General features: G+C 43.1%; 1 pseudogene; it reads left to right on the forward strand.

Annotated features, from left to right (window-relative positions):
• Positions 1–1,574: 1,574 nt before the first annotated feature.
• On the forward strand, positions 1,575–1,692 carry LOC126207801 (5S ribosomal RNA; annotated as a pseudogene).
• Positions 1,693–25,316: the final 23,624 nt, after the last annotated feature.

Below are 25,316 nucleotides of genomic sequence, written 5' to 3' on the forward strand. Positions count from 1 at the left end.
TGTATATGTTATTGGTTTAGTAGTAAATGGGTGTGTAGTGTAAGCCAAACGCCAAGGCCAGCATTAGAAGGCAGTCACTCATCAATTCTTTTGTACAGCATTTCGTTTACACTCTAAGAAAAGAAAAGAAAAGAAAAGAAAAAACAAAACAAAAAACGACGCACCACAAAGGAATTATCAAAATGGGACGGAAATCGGTAGATGTGTTGTACGTGTTGAGACAAACAACTGATCACAATTTCAGAAAAATTGGATGATTTATTCAAGAGAAAGAGCTTCACGAATTGGGCAAGTCTATAACGCATTTGTCCACCTCTTAGTCTTATGCAGGCAGTTATTCGGCTTAGCATTGATTGATGGAGTTGTTGGATCTCCTCCTCAGCGATATCGTGACAGATTCTGTCCAACTGGCATTTTATATCGTCAAAATCGCGAGATAGTTGGAGGGCCCTGCTCATTACGCTCCAAACGCTCTCAAGTTAGGAGAGATCCGGCGACCTTGCAGGCCAAGGTAGGACTGGGCCAGCACGAAGGAAAGCAGCAGAACTCTCTTCGTGTGTGTGCCAGGATTATCGTGTAGGAATGTAAGCCTAGCCGGCCGGGGTGGCCAAGCGGTTAAAGGCGCTACAGTCCGGAACCGCGCGACCGCTCCGGTCGCAGGTTCGAATCCTGCCTCGGGTATGGATGTGTGTGTTGTCCTTAGGTTAGTTAGGTTTAACTAGTTCTAAGTTCTAGGGGACTTATGACCTTAGAAGTTACGTCCCGTAGTGCTCAGAGCCAATGTAAGCCTCGGGTGGCCTGCCATGAAGGTCAACAAAACGGGGCGTGGAATATCGACGTACTGCTGTGCTGTAAGGGGGCCGCGGATGGCAGCCAAAAGGGTCCTGCAACGAAAAGAAGTGGCAACCCATACTATCACCCCTGGTTGTCAGGCCATATAACGGGCGACAGTGAGTCGGTGTCTCACTGCTGTGCAGAACTTCTCCAGACACGGCTTCGGCTTGGAATCTCACTGACTGGAGCAGAATTGTCTTCAGTGATGAGTTCCTCTTGGAACTGAGTCCTGTTGACCATCGAAAACGTGTCTGGAGACGCCCCAGACAGTGGTGAGACACCAACATGACTGCCTCCCGCCTTAAGGCAACCAGGAGAGATGGTCTGGGGTGCACCCTTACAGCACAGTGCTACGTCGACGATATTCTACACACCGTTTTGTTGCCCTCCGTGACAAGCCATTCTGGGCCTGTATTTCAGCAAGCTAATGCCCTTCCTCCCAAGGCGAGAGTCTCTAGTGCTTGCCTTCCTGCTTGCCAAACCCAGCCTTGGCCAACAAGATAGCCAGATCTCTCCTAAACTGAGAGCATTATGGGCAGAGCCCTCCAACCATCTCGCGATTTTGACGATTTAAAGCGCCAGTTGAACGTCATTTGGCGCTACTAATGACAGGAAGACAGTGGGTGGGCGACAGTTTCTGTCAAACAGTGCCAAGCCGAATAACTACTTTCATAGGCGCCAGAGGTGGAGCAACATGTTATTGACTTCCTGAATTTGTGAAGGTCTTTCTCTTGAATATAGCCAACGGCCTTACCGCAGTGGATACACCGGTTCCCGTGAGATCACCGAAGTTACGCGCTGTCGGGCGTGGTCGGCACTTGGGTGGGTGTCCATCCGGGCCGCCATGCGCTGTTGCCATTTTCCGGGGTGCACTCAGCCTCGTGATGCCAATTGAGCAGCTACTCAACCGAATAGTAGCGGCGGTCGCATGGTCCCGGTAGGCCACTCGTGGCCTGAAGACGGAGTGCTTTTTTTCCTTTCTCTTGAATAAACATATAATTTTTCTGGAACTGTAATCACTAGTTTGTCTGTGTATGTACACCACATCTACTTTTTTTGTCTTAAAGTGCATATTTTGGAAGTATGAATCTGACGGCTACACGGTCAAAATTTATTTCACATCCTAACACGCCGGTAATAGTCCTTCTGTCAGATATATTATTGGTGCAGAATTGGTGGCTGGCTACCTACCTTTGCAGACTCGGTGGCCCGACGTCAACCCTCGGCGCAGCGGCGGCGGCTACTGCGACCGCCACTCAGTTGACACCTACACCCACACTTCGCGTCACGGCGATCGCCTGTGATACGCGGAACTGCTTATAATGTAATGCTGCTCGTAGTTATAAAGCATGCGCTTTAACTCTAATGTGTGTGATTAGCCGAGTGAATGGTGTACACTGGCGTTCAACGGAAACGCAGACAGACTTTTCGATTTCCATTTCCATGAATGGAAGCATAAAGAATGGCACGAGAAAGTAGAAATACACATGTGGATGTCACGACGTAGACCTGCCAGAGGTAAGGATGTCTGGACGAAAATTGAAAAAAGGATTGGAAAATTCTATGCTATCGAGACATTTAGCATTATTCACTATGCAAGACCAACAAGCAGTGGTAGAGAAAGAAGGTGGAGGGACTGCTATAGTCATAGTATATGCATTTTTTCTGCCAAATCCATGCTTTCTGTCTTATGCTAGGCCACTGAATGATTGTTTTCACTGGATCCCTTGGTGGCATATCGTGAAACACTCGAACAATTGACTGCGTCATCGTCTGGATGTTCTCATTCACATACTCCACATCTTGTGAACTTCAGAATGACTATAGCTTCCCTTCTTAACAGACAAGGTCACTCGAATTTTTATTTATTTATCAAAGCGGGAACGAAACAGAATAGTTTCTTTTCTGATTATTAAAACGAAATGTAATGTGGGACATGTAAATAAAAATTGCTTTGCAGTGACATTTGTTTCCTGCATATTGCTTTAATAAATTACGTGAAGCATTATTCGAGTAAATTTCTAAACTAAGAGAGCATTCGCTTGACACTGTCTCTGCCGCAGTCAACAGCGTTCGAAGCAACAGCAGTCGTGCTCCGCGCATTCTTCAGCTACACAAATACTGAAACTCTACTAACAGATCCCATGGAACTAGTGATACCTGTGCCTTGTCGTAAGTTGCCAGAATATAATACATATCTGACAAACTGTCCACGTGAATTCCCATCACAAGAAACCTCCGCAGAAACTAATATGGAACCTAAATAATGTATGAAACATACAAAAGTAAGCTAGGAACTATTCTTTATTCAAGAGCTTGTCATAGTTTACTTAGTTACTTGAAGCCAATGATTAATTAACCTCTCATATTAAATAGAACTTGTTTTAACACCATGTACGGAATTTTAAGATTAAATAGATATGATTTCTCCATGCTTCTTCCTAAGTATCTATTTCCTTATATGTGTCCTTATCACTAGCAACTTTTCATTTAAGAATGTGTTGACAACAGCAAAAAATAAGCTTTTAGTCATTTAAGTTATTACCGTACTGAGCCACATGCAACTAAGACTGTCAGCCGGTACAACACTTGTTGACATTTACGTGGAAAGCAAACGTCCGAGCAAATCAGCCTTCGTTCAGTGTTCTTTCAGCAAAATGTCTAGAATTACTGGTAGCGTTGGTGACTCAGTCACTTTCAACTTATTTAATTCGCCTCTTGTAGTAACAGTTACTCTTGAATAATTTCATTTGCGTAATCTGATAGATTGATAGTAACGACACGTTTTAGACTTTCAGAAACTCAGCTAGGAACAAACTGCACTTACTCTCTGGCAGGCTACCGCAGAGTGCTCACTTTCATTCCATACTGTCATATGGGATTATTTTTTGGGGTAATTCATCAAGTCAAGCTAAAGTTTTCCGGGCACAAAAACGTGCAGTAAGAGTTATATGTTGTGTGGACTCAAGAACATCCTGTAGAAGCCTGTTTAGGGAACTATGCATACTAACTACTGCTTCCCAATATATTTATTCCTTAGTGAAATTTGTCATTAAAAATATATCACTTTTTCAAACCAACAGCTCGATTCATGGAATCAATACGAGAAATAAGAATAATTTTCACAAGGATTTGAAGTCACTTACTCTTGTATAAAAAGGTGTGCATTATTCGGGAACACACATTTTCAATAACTTGCGAGCAGCCATAAAAAGCTTAACAACCAATGAAATTCAGTTTAAGAGAAGCCTAAAGGATTTGGATTTATTTATGGCCAACTCCTTCTACTCCGTTGATGAATTTCTCAGCAAAACCAACTGATTTGTGTATATATATAAGTACAATATAACTTCTGCACAATTTCAGTGCAGTAATATATATATATATATATATATATATATATATATATATATATATATATATATATATGTGTGTGTGTGTGTGTGTGTGTGTGTGTCTGTGTGTGTGTGTAAGTACAATCTAACTTCTGCACCATTTCAGTGTAGTAATGTGTTCATTATGAATAAGTATTATACTAGTTGTATTACACGTTTATTACCTAATAAATAAACTTTTTTGTTTTAAATTCAGTACATTAGTATTTGTAAAATGAGTCTTTCATATAGTGTTCATTAAAAAATGACTACCATTCCACTTGGGACCTGTGGAATGGCACATTAGCTTATTTGTTTTAGTTGTAAATATTTGTCATGTATTGTTGTTTTTCTGACATGCTCTACATCATGGAGGACCTCCTCACTACGGATCAATTGGAATGAAAGTAAATCTAATCCAATCTGCAACAATATATTTAAGAAATTAAATTCTGCTTTTGTGCGTCTTTCTGTACGTACCGATGCTAACGGCTTTCACAGTGGTTGGAACGCAGTGCTTTCTCGCACTGCACTGTACGCATCACCTTGTTTCATTTCGTCACGATGTTCATCTGCCCACGGTCTTCTTATCAAACGGCTTCGTATGGACTGCATTCCCATTAATCGGTCAGTGCATCACGCTAATGCATCTCGGATGTTCCCATAGCGATCGTATCATGACTGTCGCCTCTGAGATGTGGCCGGAATTAAAGGCTTTTCCGTTATTAACGAAAGGATGTTAAAAGAGATATTAAACAGTTTAGTAGAATATTTTCAAGTGAAGTAAAATAAAAAAAGTTTTTTTACGAAATATTAATTTATAAAATACTTGACACTGGTTGAAGAAATACATGAAACAAAGAGAGCTACCTCATTCCACTTTATTTCGATAAGTGTCACAGTGACAGACAGGATGTGTTGGAAGCTGACGAACGCTTGCGCATAGACTGTGCTGTGTAAAGGAAAGATGAGTAGTATAGCTACCAGTTATTTGGTGCGGTGTGACTGAACTTGAACCCTGGCGATGGTCCGCACCACGTCGGAAACCACCCTTCTTCTTCAAATCAATGACGTCATCATCCTTACCCATGACGGCACAATCATGATGTCACAAGCTAGACGAAAAGGGCAACCAGCATGTATCCATCATATTCAGTCAAACGACTTACAGCACTTTTTTGTAAATATGCAATCGTCGCCTCAGTTGCATAAAAAGTTGCCATATTCAAAAAACGGCACTGCCAAAATTACAGTATTTCCAGATCGAAAAAATATATGTAACGGTCTCCTGAAGAGCAAAAATTAATGGCATATTCCAAAAAGATGTTGCCAGTGCTACAGTGGTTTGAAAAATTATGTAGCCTTCTTCACCTGAATTAGGCGCTGTTCACCTTCCACTTCCCCCTTTCTCTCTCACTCTCTCTCCCTCTTTCTCTCCCTCCCTCCCTCCCTCTCTCTCTCTCACTCTCTCTCTCTCTCTCTCTCTCTCTCTCTCTCTCACACACACACACACACACCTCTGTATTTAATGATTCATTTAAAAAATGTGTACGTCAAATACTGCGCTCCTTACACATCTCTCTTCCTCTCTCTCTCCTCTCTCTTATGAAATCTTTATTTCCTTTTCTTCGTACACACAAGAACGCGCACACCCGCACACTCACTTCATGTATGGATATCATTCATTATCACCTAGTACAAATTTGGAGTTTTCATGTGATAATATAAACTGAATGGCCACAGTTCGTAGTGATGGACGGTAAATCATCGAGTAGAACAGAAGTGATGTCTGGCGTTCCTCAAGATAGTGACATAGGCCCTCTGCTGTTTCTTATTATATAAATGATCTAGGTGATAATCTGAGCAGCCCCCTTAGATTGTTTGCAAATGATGTTGTAATTTACCGTCTAGTAAAATCATCAGACGATCAATTCCAATTACAAAATGATCTAGAGAGAATTTATGTATGATGCGAAAAGTGGCAATTGGCACAAACAAAGAAAAGTGCGAGGTCATCCACATGGGTACTAAAAGAAATCCGATAAATTTTTGGTATACGATAAATCGTACAAATCTAAGGGCTGTCAATTCCACTAAATACCTAGGCATTACAATTACGAACAACTTAAATTGGAAAGACCGCATAGATAATATTGTGGGGAAGGCGAAACAAAGACTGCGCTTCGTTAGCAGAACACTTAGAAGATGCGACAAACCCACTAAAGAGACGACCTACATTACACTTGCCCGTCCTCTGCTGGTATATTGCTGCGCGGTGTGGGATCCTTACCAGATAGTATTGACGAAGGACATCGAAAAAGTGCAAAGAAGGGCAGCCCGTTTCGTGTTATCGCGCAATAGGCGTGAGAGTGTCACTGATACGATTAGAGAGTTTGGCGGTTTTCTTTGCAGCGAGGTCTATTTGCGAAATTTCAATCACCAACTTTCTCTTCCGAATGCGAAAATATTTTGTTGACACTCACCTACGTAGGGAGAAATGATCATCATAATAAAATAAGAGAAATCAGAGCTCGAACGGACTGATTTACGTGTTCCTTTTTCCCACGCGCCATTCGAGAGTGGAATGGTAGAGAAGTAGTATGAAAATGGTTTGATGAACCCTCTGCCAGGCACTTACGTGTGAGTTGCGGAGTAACCATGTACATGTTTATGTAGATGTAGATGTAGAAAAAGACTGAGACCCGGCGGCGGCGGCGAGCCGCCGCACGTAGAGACAGAGAGACATTAAAGGATCAGTTTTTCGTAAACCCGTAATTGTCGCCCACCCTGATGCAGAAGTTTGACATTTGGCTCACAAGTGCCTACACCTTTCCTCTGTAATGGTGCAAAATGGCACCCTGCGACGTCACCCTCACGTCACCCTCTGGCTCAGCGACGCTTCAAGCAGAAAGGTGTCGACAGCCAAATTTTTCCGCAATTCTGCTCAATGCCACTATGAATGTGTCACACGATGGGAAGGTCATCGCACCCCCTCTTACCCACACTCCACCCCTTCTTTTGCCACCGAACGAAATGGCGCACTGTTCAGCACACAAGATTCGCATTCGGGAGGATGTCGGTTCAAACCCGCGTCCGGCCGCCCTGAATTAGGTTTTTCGTGATTTTCCTGAGTCGCATCAGCAAATGCCGGGATAGTTCCTTTGAAAGGGCACGGCCGATTTTCTTCTCCATCCTTCCCTAATCGATGGGGCCGATGACCTCGCTGTTTGGTCCCCTTTCCGAAATTAACCAACCAACCTTCTTATGCCTCCTCTAGGATAGAGGTCAGAATCGCGACACCCAATGTTGAAATCACGCTGTTTGCTTACGGGTGGCCGAGGGAAACGTTTCGGACACACCGCCGTTTACAACTGACACGAAAAGGCCTCAGGGGTGGTATAGAGGGCGTCAATGAAACCACCTCTTCCCTTGGGTGGTTGATTCACACACATCTCGCCTTTGAAAATTACAGTTTCCAGTGCAATGAGCAATGGGACGACGTTCTTGACAACGTTCGAGACTGCTGCCACCATCTGGGCGTTTCAACCCTTCTCTAAGGACATCTTGGGGCTGAAAACCCACTGAGATGATCTGACCCCTTTGGAGTACAGTGTGACAGCAGTTTTGGTCTGGTATGGAGGGTAAACCACTAGGGACCGTCCAAAACCATTCGACGAAATTTGAACGTGATCCGAAGCAGTAAAGGGGTTTTAGCTCTTTCAGTGCGTCTGTTTGGCACGCCCTAGTGGTGTGATCGCGGGGCGGCGCTACATTAACATATGTATGAATTAAATGGCAAAGAGCTTGTCCAAGACTCTCGGTGCCACCCACGAGCCATCGTTGGGCTCGATAAAAAATACCTGTCAGCAACTTCGACACCGATTCAGCCTCGTGGCTGTTCCAAAATAAGGCAACACCTTCGACACCTCTCAGACAAACGCTTTCCTATCTTCACGCGCTAGAGCAGTTGTGAGACTAAACTGAAGTCGAATTTTCCGGCAGGTGCATTTTTAAAGTACTCAACCAAGGTGCGTGGGTGGCACCGAGGGTGTTACCGAACTGGAGGTCTTAGAGGGACTCTTTGGCGTTTCGTTCACGCACATGATAACGTGGCATTTCCCCGCTGCTCTCCGTGATCACCAGAGCAGAACGCGAAACAGAAGCACTGAAAAAGCATAAAACTGCTTTGGTCCTTCAGATCATGTTGAAATTTCGTCAAATGGTTTTGAATGGTCCGTAGTGGTTCTGTCCTTATACCAGAGCAAAAATTGCGGTCGCACTACATTCCAAATGGATCAGATCACCTCATGGGATTTCAGCCCAACGATGTCCTTAGAGAAGGTTTTAAAAACCCAGGTGATCGCAGTAGTGTCGAACGCTGTCAAGAATGTCACCGTGTTACTTATCGCATATCAAACTATAGTTTTTAACGGCGAAATGTGTGGGAATCAACGCCCCAACGGAAGTGATGGTTTCGTTGACGCCTGTTATGTCACTCCCTGCAGCCTTTCCGTGTAAGTTGTGAGCGGCTGTGTGTCCGAAATATTTCCCTTGGACACCCATAAGAAAACTGCGTGATTTCAACGCTGGGTGTCGCGGTTCTGACCTCCATCCCAGAGGCGGCAAAAGAAATGGTGAAGTGTGAGTAAGAGGGTGTGCGACGGCCTTCCCATCTCGTGACACGTCCATGGGGGTGTGGAGTAGAATTGCTGTGAAATTCGGTGCCAATGTGACATCATTAATCCACCTTAGAGCTCAATTGAACAGCTGAGCTGTGGTCTTTTTTTATTTCTCTTTTTTTTTAATTTTTGTTTTGTTTTGTTTTGTTTTTGTCGACGCTTTGCTGTTCGAAACGTCGCCGAGCCAGATGGTGACATCGCAGGCGCCACGCCTTTGCACCATTACAGAGGAAGGTTACAGGCACCTTTGAGCCAAATGTCGAATTTATGCATCGGAGTGGGAGACAATTACGGGGTTTCGAAAAACTAACCATTTAATAATGTTGCGCAGTGTACATCTATAATGAAAGTTTGTAAGAAGGATTTTTAAAATAGCCAAGTTAGCCATTCCTGGTTTATCAAAGACTGCCTCAATCCTGTGGGAGAAATTAATATCCACATATGATAATAAACACTTTCTCATTGAGAGACTCTCTAGAGACGTCAAACGAAGCAAACAAAAAATTAGACAGAAATCAACCAACACTTTTAAAGAAATACATAAAACTTGTTTGAGAGATCGTTTATTCTACAGAGAACATCCCTCCACCTCTCCCCCCCCCCCCCCACCCTCCCCTAAAGTGCAGCTCTTGTGTGGATGGTTTACTGTTTCGCCAGTGCAGTTGTAGGTGTGGCCGAAAGTGTGGACAGTGGTGGGCGTCTGGGCGTTAGTAGTGGGCAACAGCGTCATAAAGCATTTTGTTAGTGTGGGTTGTCTACACCAGATGCAGGTATGCACTCAGGAGCAAACCTACTGCTCTCCTTTGACTGATAGGTCATTAACCTAAAGTTCTGCTAAGAGGATCCTTTGATTCACAGGTCCTTAACCTATTGTTCCCCCACCCCTACCCTCTCCTCCTGCTCCCCTCAAATCCCCAGGAAACCTCCAACACTCCCACCCTCCCCCTCGCCCATACAAGCACACGTTTGATACCGATTTGATTTACTAATTAATTAAATCAATCAATTAATTAAACCCGCCCTCTGAGAAACCCCCATCCCTCCTGCCCCTCCCTCTCCCGGAAATTGGCTGGAAAAAGACTCAGTTGATTGATCATTTGGAGAGCATTCGATTGCAGTGTATGGAATATTGTTTAAACAATTTAGACTATGTATCGAATACTGTTTAATTATTTATAGCAGTGTACGGAATATAGTTTATCTATGTGTTTAACGAATTTCTCGGGAAAACGATTGCAGTGTATGAAATATTGTTTAAACTATTTAGACAATGTGTGGAATATTGCTTATTTAAACAATTCACGGGATTCAAGGCAGTGTATGAAATATAGTTTATTTATTTATTTAAAGAATTTTTCAGGTAATCGATCCCGACCCACACTCTCCCTCCCCCTCGCTGTTACAGATACACTTTTAGGTCTGAGTTATTCCAATAGCCCCTTTCACTCTTATCAATTTGAATGACTACTTAACTATATTGATCATCAATTAATTAACCCATCTCCCCATCCCATTCCCTACCTGGAAATCGGTATCTCTGTGGTGGAGAGAAAGGATCTCATGACAGGAAATTCAATGGTACATTATTTATTTATAACGAAAATCACTTTGCAGGGGTTGGATTTCTCTTGCCCATCATTCTCTGCTGTTTGGGAAGATGCAGGTCTTGTAAGAACTAATTAAATCGATCCCTTTATTTTTTTCATTCTGATCATGCAAGAAATTCCATCATGAAACAACTATCACACGCAATTACACTGGTAAAAGTCTTTTTATCCCAAAGCATGCTCATCCACTGGACTGCACAGAACGCCACTGCACACGCTGCCAATAGTTGTGGACCACACACTACGCCACCACACACACTGCCAATAGTCAGGGTGCATCGGCAGCCCCCACAAACCGATGACATGGCCGTCAACTGCCGAGCCTCGTGCAGGGGTCCCAAAAGCATGAGGCAGTGGCACCCGTTTCATACTTGACACCTGAGAAATTCCTGTTGAAAAACGTGTTTACCTAGCCACCGTGGCTGGTGCATAGCCTTTGTACCTGTGGGTCCAGCACAGGCCTAATTGCCAGGCAAGAGACGTTTGCCTAGCAACTCACGTCCGCAAGTGCCGCTAAAAGGTTGTCAGTGTTATACTGATGTATCATGTCCATGTTAATAACAGCCGAGTCTCCCTCTGGGCACACTATAGAATTCTGTTGCAATGCTTTCAGAAACTGTTAACGAAAATATCCCTGAAAAACACAGGTTGCATTCTTCCTAGCGACCCTATGGCAGAGCCTGTCCACTACATATCAGCCCCTCACGGAAATCCTAAAGTGTCATAGAAATAGTTAACTGTTGCTTTTGTCATTGTAGGAGCTCTCATGATGTCTCAGCTTGTCTGCATTGACATTCTTGTCCTAACAGGAACTGTTTACTAAAATAGCTCAGAATAACAAAGGATGCATTCTTCCTAGCTGTCTAAGCACAGTGCTGGTCTGGAGAGGTCTTAATGCCATAATGGCGGATGAGGGACAGCATCCCGCCAGAGATGGATGGTCTGCTTCAACTTGTCTTTGAACACCTGAACGAAGATGACATCACATCACTTTCAGAACTTTCCATAGATACCTTGCCCTTATCTTGTTCGAAACAGTCTGTAGAGACTCCTATGTCCCAGCAGAAAAGGATGTCTTGTGAATGAGTGGAGCATTCTGATTGACTCTTACTGTATTTACCCTCCAAATAACTGATGCTACCAGTGTGGGAGCACTGTATGCCATTTTTTTCTGCAGACGGGACTTTCAGTGGCAAAACTATTTTGTACAGATTGCCATATTGCGCTGACAGTTTAACCCCACTAACGTGGTCTACAGATTGTCAGATACCGAAAGACACTTCCTCAATTACACTTCTCTGCCGCAGACGATGGAAGCTTGAATACTTCAGTGTGAAACCGATCTCCATCCCGGCTACATACCACCACATACCATATCGATGCAGTAAGCACATAATTCGTATCCTGTACCAAACAAAATCATCACTTCTGCATCCTGCATATAGCTATCGACCATGAGAAGATCGTACATATATGGCGAAGAAAGACAGCATAAGCACATGGACCGTATATAGTCCTTGCAGCACTAGATATTTCCCACAAGCTCAGTAGGTCATCCACTGCAACCGACGGTCACAAGTCATCTTTTCCCGCTCACACATCGCCTGATACGTGACCAGAGCACCCTCAGTGGACCGAGGTCACTCACCGAACAGTTGTACAAAGGCCGGTCGGTTGCCCTTGGCACAAAGGCGTTACTGTTTCTGGCCCTGACCTGCATGCTTGATTGCTTTCTACACCCATCTCCAGGCGCTGGGATTATAAGAACATATGTATTTTCACATGGTTTGCCAGAATATCATACCATTTATGCGATACTTTCGGATATCAAGCACACACCAGTGTGCTACCGATCGTTTGCATAGTATAATTCCGAAGATATAGACTTGAAATTATTTCTTCAGAAACCCAAAACTTTAACGAGGTGTACCGTGCTGTAAACCACTCTGTAACTAGAAACTTATTCCATCTGCAAAAATCTTTACGTGAAAACTCTAACATAATAGAGGAAACTGATATTTCCATTTGCGGATATCGATGTCGGTGATATAACAGATTCCAAATCATCCTTATAATTTACAAAGTCAGCTAAGGTGTTTCTCATGTCTAGAGAACCAGCAAACATGTCTTCCACTCGTCTTTCACCTGCTACATGCAAACAACACACATTACAATCGATGATCTCTTTAGCAAATAAAGACAGGAAATGTGCATAAGCAGTCAACAGCACAGTTTACGTGGGAAGGAATAATGGTCCAGCGCAAACACATGTCCATATTGAATCTTCTCAGATTTTCACGGACAACACACGAAATCTCGAGAGCTGTCCAACACATAATGAATATTAGTTCGCTAGTGAGCCATCTAAAGGGCGACATAATTAAGTCAGCTCCATTCCTGTAACACAACCAGCCTTTCCATTTGGAATGCTCCTTCCGCAAGCTGGAAGCGTGAATACATAAATCGATAAAATTACGAAAGTCCAGTTTGTATTTTAAAGGCCAATTTGGAGGTAAAGATAGGTCAAATTATGATATTCAAGTGCGTTGGTGAGTAAAATTACCCTCATCTCGGAAAATTTCGAACTTTCGTACTTGTAGGAAGTGTTGAAAATTAAATGGCGATTCATCGAAAACTTCTGTCCCACAGAAAATATCTGAGCTTTGGATGTCCTCGTTCGACGTCCCCACATTTGTGCTCCCTCGTTGGCTTCAAGAAAATACGGCGTTCATCTCATCATGTACCCTGATCACCACTAACGATTAATAGTATGCAGTTATCCATCTCGTCTGAATTTGTTTCTGGTTCTGTTGCGTTCGCGATTGGCCGCATTTGAATTAGTTTCCTTAGCGCCTCCTTCAATTTATTCTCCTTATGCATGCTGATCGCTTCCTGTTGCGATTTGAACGAAAGCAGATTCTGGACCTCTTCAGTCTCGCTCACTGGAGTTGCAGTTCTTACCTCCAAAACAGTCCCTAATTTGTGCAGCTAAGATTCTAGTTTGTACATGGCCGCTGTCGCATAAAAATCCGTGGCTTGACATATTTTTGTGTCGATGCACTGCTCCGTGTCATTTTGCCGCTTTTCTCCGCTTTCGACCTTCTTGTTCTAATTGATCACCACGTCTCGTTCTTGCGTTTACTCGCTTTCGACGCTTCAGCTGCTACTCGTCTTGCGAAACTTGCAACTGTCTTGGCGCTCTCTGCCGTCTGCTTATCATCATGTGCAATCTTTAAACCTTTCATTGCTTTGGTGTTTACTTTCTATAGTTTACCTGGAGTTTATTTGCCCATGGGTTGTGTTCCTCTCGCATCTGAATTATCTGAGCACTGATATTTTTTATGTCCACCCTCGTCTCATTAATTTTCTCCTTCATCCCTTTCAGTCCATCAATCTTTTCTTCCATTTCTTTTACTCCAACCTCCATTCCCATTTGTCTATCAAGTTTCTTCTCCATTCCCATTAAGGGGAGCCGGAGGTGGTCAAATCCAAAAAATTACGATTTTTTTTTTTGCTACCGAAAATTAATTGGAACATTCCTCTTTAATGTAAACTTTGAATTATTGTTCTACTCGCCCTAGAAGTGGAGTTATTACCATTTTCCCCCACGCCTGCAGAGGAAATGGGCGGCCGCTGAATGCATCTAACACTCTCTCGTGACTTCCTGGCGAACTGCTTGGGATTTTCTCGGCCTGTTATGCATACAGCGCCTTATGTTACGCGTACAGCGAGTGTGCAAGGGCTGGCTACATTGTTTTCTGTGACAAATGAAGCGCTAAGAGCGCGGAACATCGTCTCTTTGCTGTTTACTGTTTCGAATTAGTTCAGTGTTGCGCCTGTTGTTGGTAGCATTATACTTCTTGTGTAAAGCGTTGTTCTGGTTACGATGCCACGTTTTAGTAACCATGTATATAAGAAGAGGAAGAACGTAGGGAAAAGAAAATTAACACTAATACCAAGTTGCGATACTACAATTACTGAAACAGTGCGTTCTTCTGCTAAGCAACACATGGCCGGCCATAGCCCTGTGACATCTTCTAGCAATAAGCTGACTGGTGGAAGTGACAGATTTCGTGAATATATTAGTGACAGTGATGATATTAACGTAGTACTGAATACTGGATTATTATCTTCTGTGCTGAAAGAAAGTGTTCTGTGCAAAATGTGTTCAAGTGTAAGAGTGGGACTAGAGATAACAAAGCACTTTGGTTTAGCTTGTGAGATGAAGATAATCTGTGCATGTTGCAAGTATCAAGTGACTTTCTACAATTCACATGCCAGTCTCTTTGGTGAAAATGCGGGCGCTGAAGACCTTGCTGTTGTGCGCCCAAAACCCCTCTACTACTACTACTACTACTGGTGAAAATGGACGATCTAGAGTGTTTGATGTGAATGTTCGACTTGTGTATGGTCTTCGATCCATTGGAAAAGGGTCTGCTGATGGTAAACTGTTTTGTGGTATTATGAACTTGCCATCGCCTCCAAGCAAATTTGGGTACTACTGTGAACTGGTAGGATCCTCTGTTGAAGATGTGGCTTTGAAAACCATGAAGGAAGCAGTGGAGGAATCTGTAGAAATGAATGGTGGTTCTAGGGATTTGGTAGTGGCATTAGATGGTTCCCGGCAAAAGAGGGGTCATAAATCCCTGAATGGGGTTGTAACTGCTACTTGTGGTGATAGTGCAAAAGTGATAGATGTTGCAATATTATCAAAACATTGTAGGTGCAAAAATAAAATCAAAGGAGAGCACAGTGGAACCTGTGAGGCAAATTTTAGTGGATCAAGTGGAGCAATGGAAGTGGATGGATTGAAACAAATGTTTGAACATTCAGTTCCCAGATACAACGTTAGGTACAAATACTACCTTGAGGATGGTGACTCCAAAGGTTTCAAGACTATAGAGAAACTGAAACCATATGGAAATGAATTTGTAGTTGAAAAGTTGGAATGCATTGGGCATGTGCAAAAGCATATGGGTGCACGGCTTCGAAGGCTCAAATGAACTTCGGGTTCAAGTAAGCTCAGTGATGGAAAGACAATAGGAGGGAGAGGCAGGCTTACTGATGAGGTGATTGAACGTCTACAGAGATTCTATGGGTATGCTATAAGGCAAAATACTAGTAATGTTAGTGACATGTGAAAAGCAGTGTGGGCATTGTTCCTTCATACTGCCTCTTCCAATGAATACCCACAACACAGCCTGTGCCCAAAAGATTCCTGGTGCAAATATAATGCAAAAAAGTACTATGATCACAAACATGGTTTGCCAGCAGCTGTGATAAATGCAATAAAACCAATTTTTCATGACTTAGCACAGCCAGAATTGTTACACAAGTGTCTACACGGAAAGACGCAGAATCCTAATGAGAGCGTAAACAATTTGATTTGGAAAGTGATTCCTAAAAGGGTGTTTGTAAGCATAAAAACACTGAACTTTGGCATTTATGATGCAATAGCAACGTACAATCAAGGGGACAGTGTGAAGTGTGTAGTTCTGAAGGCATTAGGATTTACAGCTGGGGTGAACACTGTACGAGCACTAAGAAATATTGACAGAGAAAGGATAAGAGGAGCAGAAAGAAGAGAAAGGCATATGAAGTATGATGGAACAACAGGTCAGAAAAGAAGACAGAAGAGGAAGCTTTTGGAGGATGAAGAAGAAGACCCTGATAATCCATCCTATAGTGCAGAAATGTATTGAGAGACTTAGATAGCCATTTCCCGTAAATTAGAATTTTTCGAATATAAAGAATATTTTCTCAAAATCCATTCAAGCTAGAGAGATGAAATTTTTATACAGCACTCCTAGTGGTCAAACTTACATTGTAACACAACCATTTGGCAATATGTTCAGTAGTTTCGTTTCAGTTTAAGTATAAAGCAATTATTTGTAAAAAAAATTTGGGTCATTAATAAAAAAAATAATTGGAAGGAAACTAGAAAAGATACTCCAAAATCCCTCTGTCATAACTGCAATACTAAACCACTCTATATGTAAAAAAAATTCAAATTTTTCTATTTGGTAGTTTATTCATAAATGTTCCTCAAACTTAGTGATTTTAACATGGGCAGCATAGGCACCTTCGGCTCCCCTTAAAAATGCCACCAAATTGAAGTCCTCCTCCTTTTCCTCAGTATCGTGATCGACCAAACTCATACATGATTTCTGTGGTGTTGTATCCACATCATTGCAAGTATTGGGACAAGGGGAGTATGAGCCCACTCTGCACTGTTGCCAGATGTATCCAAGATGGCAGCGATGACGTCATCCAAGATGGCAGCATGTAGACTTGGCAACAGCACATGACGTCATCTATGGTGGCGGCCATAACGTCATTCAAGATGGCGGCTTTTGGCATGAAAGTGCCATGCCCCCTGGCGGGAAGTTCAAATTCCATCAGGACAATGCAACCTGTACTAACTTAAGAAAATGGCAGGAAGATAGGTCACTTGGGCTACCTCCACTAGCCAGCTGGGGTGGCTGAGCTGTTCTAGGCACTACAGTCAGGAACCGCGTGACCGCTACGGTTGCAGGTTCGAATCCTGCCTCGGGTTAGCACACAGGACTCGCATTTGGGAGGACGACGGCTCAATCCCGCGTCCGGCCATCCTGATTTAGGTTTTCCATGATTTCCCTAAATCGCTCCAGGCAAATGCCGGGACGAATCCTTTGAAAGGGCATGGCCGACTTCCTTCCCCGTCCTTCCCTAATCTGATGAGACCGATGACCTCGCAGTTTGGTCTCTTCCCCCAAAACAACCAACCAAACTACCTCGGGTATGGATGTCTGTGATGTCCTTAGGTTAGTTAGGTTTAAGTCATTATAAGTTCTAGGGGACTTATGACCTCAGAAGCTAAGTTCCATAGTGCTTAGAGCTATTTGAACCATTTGAAGCTACCTCCACTAACCTAAGTCACCCGACTGCCACTTCTTCCTAGGAATTGGTGGGAGGTTTGAATTTTGGACAGAAGATAGGTCAATTGGGTTATCTCTACTAACCTAAGAAAATGGTGGGCAAGAAAGGGCACTTGGGCTACCTCCACTAATCTAAGTCATCCGACCACCACCTCTTCCTAGGGACTGGTGCAATGTTCAAATTCCATCAGGCTAATGCATCACACCATGGTTACCTCTACTAACCTAAGAAAATGGCGGGAAGATAGGTCAATTGGGCTACCTCCACTGACCTAAGTCATCCAACTGCTGCCTCATCCTATGAACTGGTGGGAAGTTGAATTTTGGTGGGAAGATGTGTCAACTGGGGTATCTCTACTAACCTATGAAAATAGTGGGATAGAAAGGGCACTTGGACTACCTCCACTAACCTAAGTCACTCTACCGTCATCTTCTGCTCCTAGGAAATGGCATGGGGGAAGACTCGACCTGTGCTGGGCTGTTGGAGAGAGGAAAGATTGTACTTTATTTATTTCAGAGCAATTTATTTAGGGATGTAGTATATTTACCGCAGAGATACAGAACACACACTCTGACGTGCTTGGGTCACGTCACACAGTATACAGACCTGCAAACTACTCCTAAATAACTCTGCACACGTGCTTGCTAATTGTTAACACCCAACATAATGCATTGCACAGCCTACAGACATACAAACCACTCGTAAAATAATTAAATACATTTATGTCCAGACACCTAAACAACTCGAAAATCCGCTAAATAATAATCCATCTAAAAGACTGTACAAACATGCTTGCTAATCGTCAACTCTCGAAATCGTGCACCAGTCTTTATTTAAACAATCTCATGCAGTACAACCATCCATTGTGTTCACCACGAGGTCCAGACTAAAGCTGACCTAGTACACACTACCACCACCAGAGTGTGGTGGCATCCCTCACATCTGTTCGACAGCTTTCTCTCTCATGTGATTCTAACGGAATGTAAAAATGAGAACCAAGTCGAACTCTCGGGAATTCTATAGTGTCCCACAAATACTTAACATTTGCTTTCTTGGTCATCATACATTGATGACATAGCACCACCTATCCCCACCCCTAGAATGCAGCGATCCTATTTGCTACTACATCAGTGACATGACCGACATCACAGAAGCTATATAAGTCAAGCCACAATCGAACTGGTCCTCATTCTGCTTCTGTGCTTCTCAGAGTTTCTCAGAGCTCCGCAGCTTGTTCCTTCGAGGTCTATCAATTGTACTTCAGTCAACATAAATCGTGCCAGCAGCAGCAACAGCAGTGACAGCAGCAGCAGTGACAAGTGCCTCTGAGAAGATGAAGATCAGTTACCTGGTAAGTACTTTTTCTGCGTTCAAATATCTGTTTGGACCACAGTCCACAGACTGTTCTGGTCTTTAACGGATTGTGTCTGTGTTATGTGTGGTACCAAATGTTTTCTGTGTTCAAATATCTGTTTGGATGACAGTCCACCGACTGTTGTGTCCTTTAACGGATTGTATCTGTGTTATGTGTTGTGTCAAATGTTTTCTGTGTTCAAATATCTGTCTGGACCACAGTCCACAGACTGGTGTGTCCTTTAACAGATTGTGTCTGTGTGTTCAAAGTCCGTGTGCTATAGAAATTTTATTCCATACTGGATATTATAGTCAGTCTTTTCCATCTTTGTAGAATTCATCCCTCGCATGCTGGCAGAGTTGACTCATCAGCTACAGATTGAGAAGGCTGAATCACATCGAGACTGTAAGTACATTTGTAAAATATAGTTGTTAGATAAAATAATTTCGTGTAATATATAGAAGTGTTCTATCTGCATACATTGAGTTGTGTGAGACATTTTCTTTTCTTTCTACACTACTGGCCATTAAAATTGCTACACCACGAAGATGACGTGCTGCAAACCCGAAATTTAACCGACAGGAAGAAGATGCTGTGATAAGCAAATGATTAACTTTTCAGAGCGTTCACACAAGGTTGGTGCCGATGGCGACACCTACAACGTGCTGACATGAGGAAAGTTTCCAACCGATTTCTCATACACAAACAGCAGTTGACCAGCGTTGCATGGTGAAACGTTGTTGTGATGCCTCGTGTAAGGAGGAGAAATGCGTACCATCACATTTTCGACTTTGACAAAGGTCGGATTGTAGCCTATCGCGATTGCGGTTTATCGTATCGCGACATTGCTGCTCGCGTTGGTCGAGATCCAATGACTGTTAGCAGAATATGGAATCGGTGGGTTCAGGAGGATAATACGGAACGCTGTGCTGGATCCCAATGGCTTCGTATCACTAGCAGTCGAGATAACAGGCATCTTATCCGCATGGCTGTAACGGATCGTGCAGCCACGTCTCGATCCCTGAGTCAACAGATGGGGACGATTGCAAGACAACAACCATCTGCACGAATAGTTCAACGACATTTGCAGCAGCATGGACTATCAGCTCGGAGACCATGACTGTGGTTACTCTTAATGCTGCATCACAGATATGAGCACCTGCGATGGTGTACTCAACGACGAACCTGGGTGCACAAATGGCAAAACGTCATTTTTTCGGATGAATCCAGGATCTGTTTGCAGCATCATGATGGTCGGATTCGTGTTTGGCGACATCGTGGTGAACGCACATTGGAAGCATGTTTTCATCACACGGCGTGATTGTATGGGGTGCCATTGGTTACACATCTCGGTCACCTCTTGTTCGCATTGACGGCACTTTGAACAGTGGACGTTACATTTCAGATGTGATATGACCTGTGGCTCTACACTTCATTCGATCTCTGCGAAACCCTACATTTCTGCAGGATAATGCATGACCACATGTTGCTGGTCCTTTACGGGCCTTTCTGGATACAGAAAATGTTCGATTGCTGCCCTGGCCAGCACATTCTCCAGATCTCTCACCAATTGAAAACGTCTGGTCAATGGTGGCTGAGCAACTGGCTCGTCACTACTCTTGATGAACTGTGGTATCGTGTTGAAGCTGCATGGGCAGCTGTACCTGTACACGCCATCCAAGCTCTGTTTAACTCAATGCCCAGGAGTATCAAGGCCGTTATTACGGCGAGAGGTGGTTGTTCTGGGTACTGATTTCTCAGGATCTATGCACCCCAATTGTCTGAAAATGTAATCACATGTCAGTTCTAGTATAATATATTCGTCCCATGAATACCCGTTTATTATCTGCATTTCTTCTTGGTGTAGCAATTTTAATGGCCAGTAGTGTAGATGATTCTATGGATAGGGAGGGAGTCGCCGACGGTGCTATGCACTAAGACCAAGGCACGGGTGAAATCCCTCGTTGGGTTCATCAGAAGGCGGCCGCTGTGGAGAAAGAAGAATCCAAAAGGCGCGACCATCTGACTCTTTTAGATGAGGTGGAGGAGTGACCAGAGTAGGTGGGAGATCTCAGTGAATGTGCTGTTGAGTTGCTCAAGCCATGGAGCCAGAGTGGAGAATGTGAATATTTTCGAACTTTATCATTACAGCAAATAATTACCATAATTTATTGTTATTATTTTTTAAAAATCTAGATCATTAAACTTCTTTTTTTTTTTTTTGGAAGTTACAGGGGTATTACACAAAGTACATCGTGTCTCTAGAGTGGTAGTTGTAAGAGAGGGAATTGGCCACAATCGGCAGAGATGCGCAGTGCCATGTATAGTGCCGCTCAGGGCTGCGCGAGAGCCAGCGGTTGTGACTGCAGCACCCACCAGCACACCGCCACAAGCCCTCTGGCGCCCATGGGCAACTCAGCTGGCAGAAGGAGAAGAAGGGCATTTGTCTCCCACCTTCCAGGTCGGTAATAGGGACATCAAACCCTGGGAACCAATGCCGCAGCCCGGTTGTTCCCACCGACCATCACCGCCTCTGCCTCCTCAGACAGTTCGCCCCTGCTATCAGCGAAAGGTGTGTGTACCAAGATGCATACCCCTCCCTACAGCACATGCACCCTCACCAGCTCTGTCATCGACGGGATGGACTCCTAGTTGTAGTTGCAGTAATAGTAATATTGATTATTCTGTGGCTAGCGGCAGTGACAGTGAAAGACATCAGAATAACGATATAATGACCCCTCTAGAATACTCAGCAATTGCTAGGGCTTTTGAGGGGCGTATCTCATGACAAGGATTGAAAATCTGGGAGGGAGGTATCGCGAACCTGTCGGGTTTTTAGAAGTGTGCCTCCCTGTTTTGGAGACCGAGCTCCTCAACGTCCTAGACGATCCAAGATTTAATGCCATTAAATGCAGCACAGTACTCTGCTGCGAGCTGGATCAGCTCCCTAAACATCCTGGTGATGCAGAGGCTACAACTCTGCACTATATATAGGGTGATAATGGCGTTATTTCTCGGAGCACATCCATTGCTGAATGGTATCATGAATCAATCTTGAGTGCTATTATGGCCCGGTTTTTTGAGATGTAAGTAAGAGGGTTTGCTAAAGTGCTCAGCCATATACCACACCTTGACATCCATATATATGTCTACAATCTGGTAAATGGAGGGTCTGGTTATATTGATCTCATTGAGGATATTAAGAAGAAGCGGGCTGCATTAATGTAGAAAATAGAAAGCATCAAGCTTGTTTTGTGTGCCCAATCCTGGCTTATGAGAGAAATTACAGAGAAATTATACAAAACATGCACAGTATCCGAACAGTTACAAAGTCTGTGATATTAAGACATATTATAAATTCAGCAGTACAGAGTTCCCTATCAATATCCAGGACATACATAAATTAGAGACGCAGAATACTGGCATGTTGGTTCATGTTTATGGCATGTAGAAGAAAAGCAAGTCAGATGAGCAAGACAAGCACATCGTTGCTGGCTGGCCCCCTCCATTTCTCAAAATCTGCAGGTGAGTGTGAGCTGCATGTAAACATGCTGCTCTTCTCTGAAGGTGATAATTATCACTATGTTTGGATCAAAGATGTGTCCCACCTCCTTTACTCCCAGTTAAGTAACAAACGGTGTAAAAAGCGTATTTGTTTAAGGTGTCTGAATTATTCTTCATCAGACAAGTTATTACCGATACATCTATTAGATTGTGATTCCAAGGACCCAGTACGTGTTATTATGCCCACAGAGGAAAATAATTTCATTAAATTTCAAAATGCTCACCACCAGCAGCGTGTCCATTTGTTGTGTACGCCGACTTTGAATGACTGTTGGCTCCTATTGCTCCCTGTGAAGGGAACACCTTAGCCTCATATACAACTTTCTTAAAAAAACGCATACTTTATGTGGTAGCATTCCAAGTTGTATGTGGATATGATTCTAAACTTAACCACTACGAGTCTTATGTCGGGGACGATCCTGCGGTTTGGCTTCTCGCTGAGCTTGAAAAACTTTCATGCGAAGTTGATAAGCTCTACATTACCAACATTCCCATGACCAAACCGAAGGAAGATGATGAATTGTATGAAAATACTGTTAATTGTCGTATTTGAGGGCTGCTGTTAGAAAAGCGGAAACTCGCTGTAGAAATCATTGCCATCTTACAGGAAAGTTCCGTGGTGCCCATGCAATTTAAAGTTACCACGGCACATACCTGTCTTTTACCATAATTTGAATGGGTATGACGCTTATTTTCTGGTTGATCACTTGGCTTATTTCGGTATGAAGAAAGATCAGGTCAGTGTCCTGCCTGAAAGTGTTGAGAAGTACATCTCTTTCACAAAACGAATGACGCCAAAAATTAAGCTCAATTTCCTTGACTCTTTACGCTTTTGCAGACTTCACTTCAGAAACTCATTGAAACTCTATCTCAGAATGATATGCATATCACTCGATCTGCATTTCCTGATGATGAAAAGTTCTAACTTGCGACTAGGAAAGGAGTTTTCCCATACGAGTATGTTGATAGTATGGCAAAACTCAATGAAAACAGGCTTCCCAACATATCTGCATTTACCAGTACTCTCACAGGCGATGCCATAACTACAACAGATTATCAGCATGCTGTGAATGTCTGGCGGGAATTCAACATACCCAATTTGGGAGAATATGCAAGACCATATGTGGACACAGACATGCATTTTCTTGCAGATGTTTTCAAAAAGTTCCGGTGTGTATGTATGGTATGTATGGCCACATACTCTCTGGACCGTGCCTTTTATTACATGGCACCTGGGTTGTCCTGGGATGCTATGCTAAAAAAAAAAAAAAAAAAAAAAAAAAAAAAAAAAAAAAAAACGAGGCACAGAATCGAACTTTTGACTGATGCTGCAATGCTTCTATTTTTTGAGTGCGGGATTCGTGGGGGACTTTGCCAATGCATCCAGAGGGAAATAACCCACAGATGGGTGTCAGGTTTAACGCATCCCTTGTTTCGAGTTACATTACGTACTTAGATGTGAAAAACTTTTTTGTGGGCATGCCATGATGCAGCCACTGCCGGTTGGTGGGTTTTGATGGGTGCCAGAAGATAAATTGAAAGGATTAGATGGAAAAATAATGGGTCTTGTGGCCCATTCTGATGTAGAGTATATGCTTGAAGCAGACATCACATATCCTAATAATTTTCATGGAAAGACAAGCGACTTGCCGTTATGTCCAGAGCAACGAAGTCTGTGAGGAAGCACCATCCATAAACTGATTGTTACTGTTGGAGATAAGCAGAGATATATTATTCACTATTGTAATCTCCAGCAGTGCCTCAGCTTAGGGATGAAGCTTGTTAGAATCACCCATGCTACCTCCTTCAAGCAATCCCCCTGGTTGAAGGAGTATATTGAACCAAATACCGAGAAAAGGGCGGTCACAAGTAATGATTTTGAAAAAGATTTTTATTAATTAATGAACAATTTCATTTTCGGGAAAACTATGCAGAATGTAAGAAATGAACGCGATATTTTGATTAGAACCACATGGAAAGGGCGTTATGGTGTGAGAAAGTGTATTGCCAGGCCAAATTTTAAGCATGCCACCATCTTCAATGAAAACTTTGTTGCTGTGGAGATGTCGAAGACTGCAGTATAGTTTATGAAGCCTACTTATTTGGGGATGTGCATACTGAATATCTCCAAAATTCTACATTGACTGCTTCCACTACGAGTTTGAAAGACCTCATTTCACAGCTCCTAAATTACTTTTTATAGATACGGACAGCTTTATCTGCTGGATAAAGAACTGTGATCCATATGAAGTAATTAGGTGCCATGGTAAAGAATTCGACACGTCTTCTTATGAGATCGATAATCCTTACAGTATTGTTCATAAGAACAAGAAGGTATCGGCCTTAAGAAGGATGAGGCGAATGGTTTACCGATCGTAGAGTTTGTGGGATTGCGGTCCAAAATGTATGCATATCGTTCAATAGATGGAGGCACCCAGAGGCTGGCAAAGGGTGTTCGACATGCGGCATCTCGCACCCTCACGGTGGAAGACTACTTGCAGTGCCTGTACGGTCACAGCGTTGAAGGCGCTTCTCCGCACATTGTTCGACAAACTAGTATGGCGATCGCAAGGTCTTGAGGTGTACACTGTACTGCAATCTAAAGTCGGATTGTCTCCTCATGACGATAAAAGAGTCGTTTGTGAGGATGGGTTGTAAACCCTCCCATACTCATTCTATTTACTTGAAGTGAAAGTAGGAGTGGGGGACTCTTGAGAAATAGAGAGAGAATGAGTGAGTGAATGGGATGGGAGTTTATGTATCAAATGGCATGGCTCTTTTATCATAGTGTAATTATTGTTTGTGTGTGATGTATGGTGTGAGTGTGTGCATATGTGTGAGTGTAAAAATATGTATGACTGTGTGTGCATATGTGTGAATGTACAATATATATGAATGTGTGTGGCAATACATCTATTTTATATAAGGACCATGCACTGAAAAAAAAATAAATAGAAAAATTATTTCCTTATACGAGGGTGAGTCA

Source organism: Schistocerca nitens, chromosome 1, assembly GCF_023898315.1.
Source record: "Schistocerca nitens isolate TAMUIC-IGC-003100 chromosome 1, iqSchNite1.1, whole genome shotgun sequence".
Taxonomy (NCBI): domain Eukaryota; kingdom Metazoa; phylum Arthropoda; class Insecta; order Orthoptera; family Acrididae; genus Schistocerca; species Schistocerca nitens.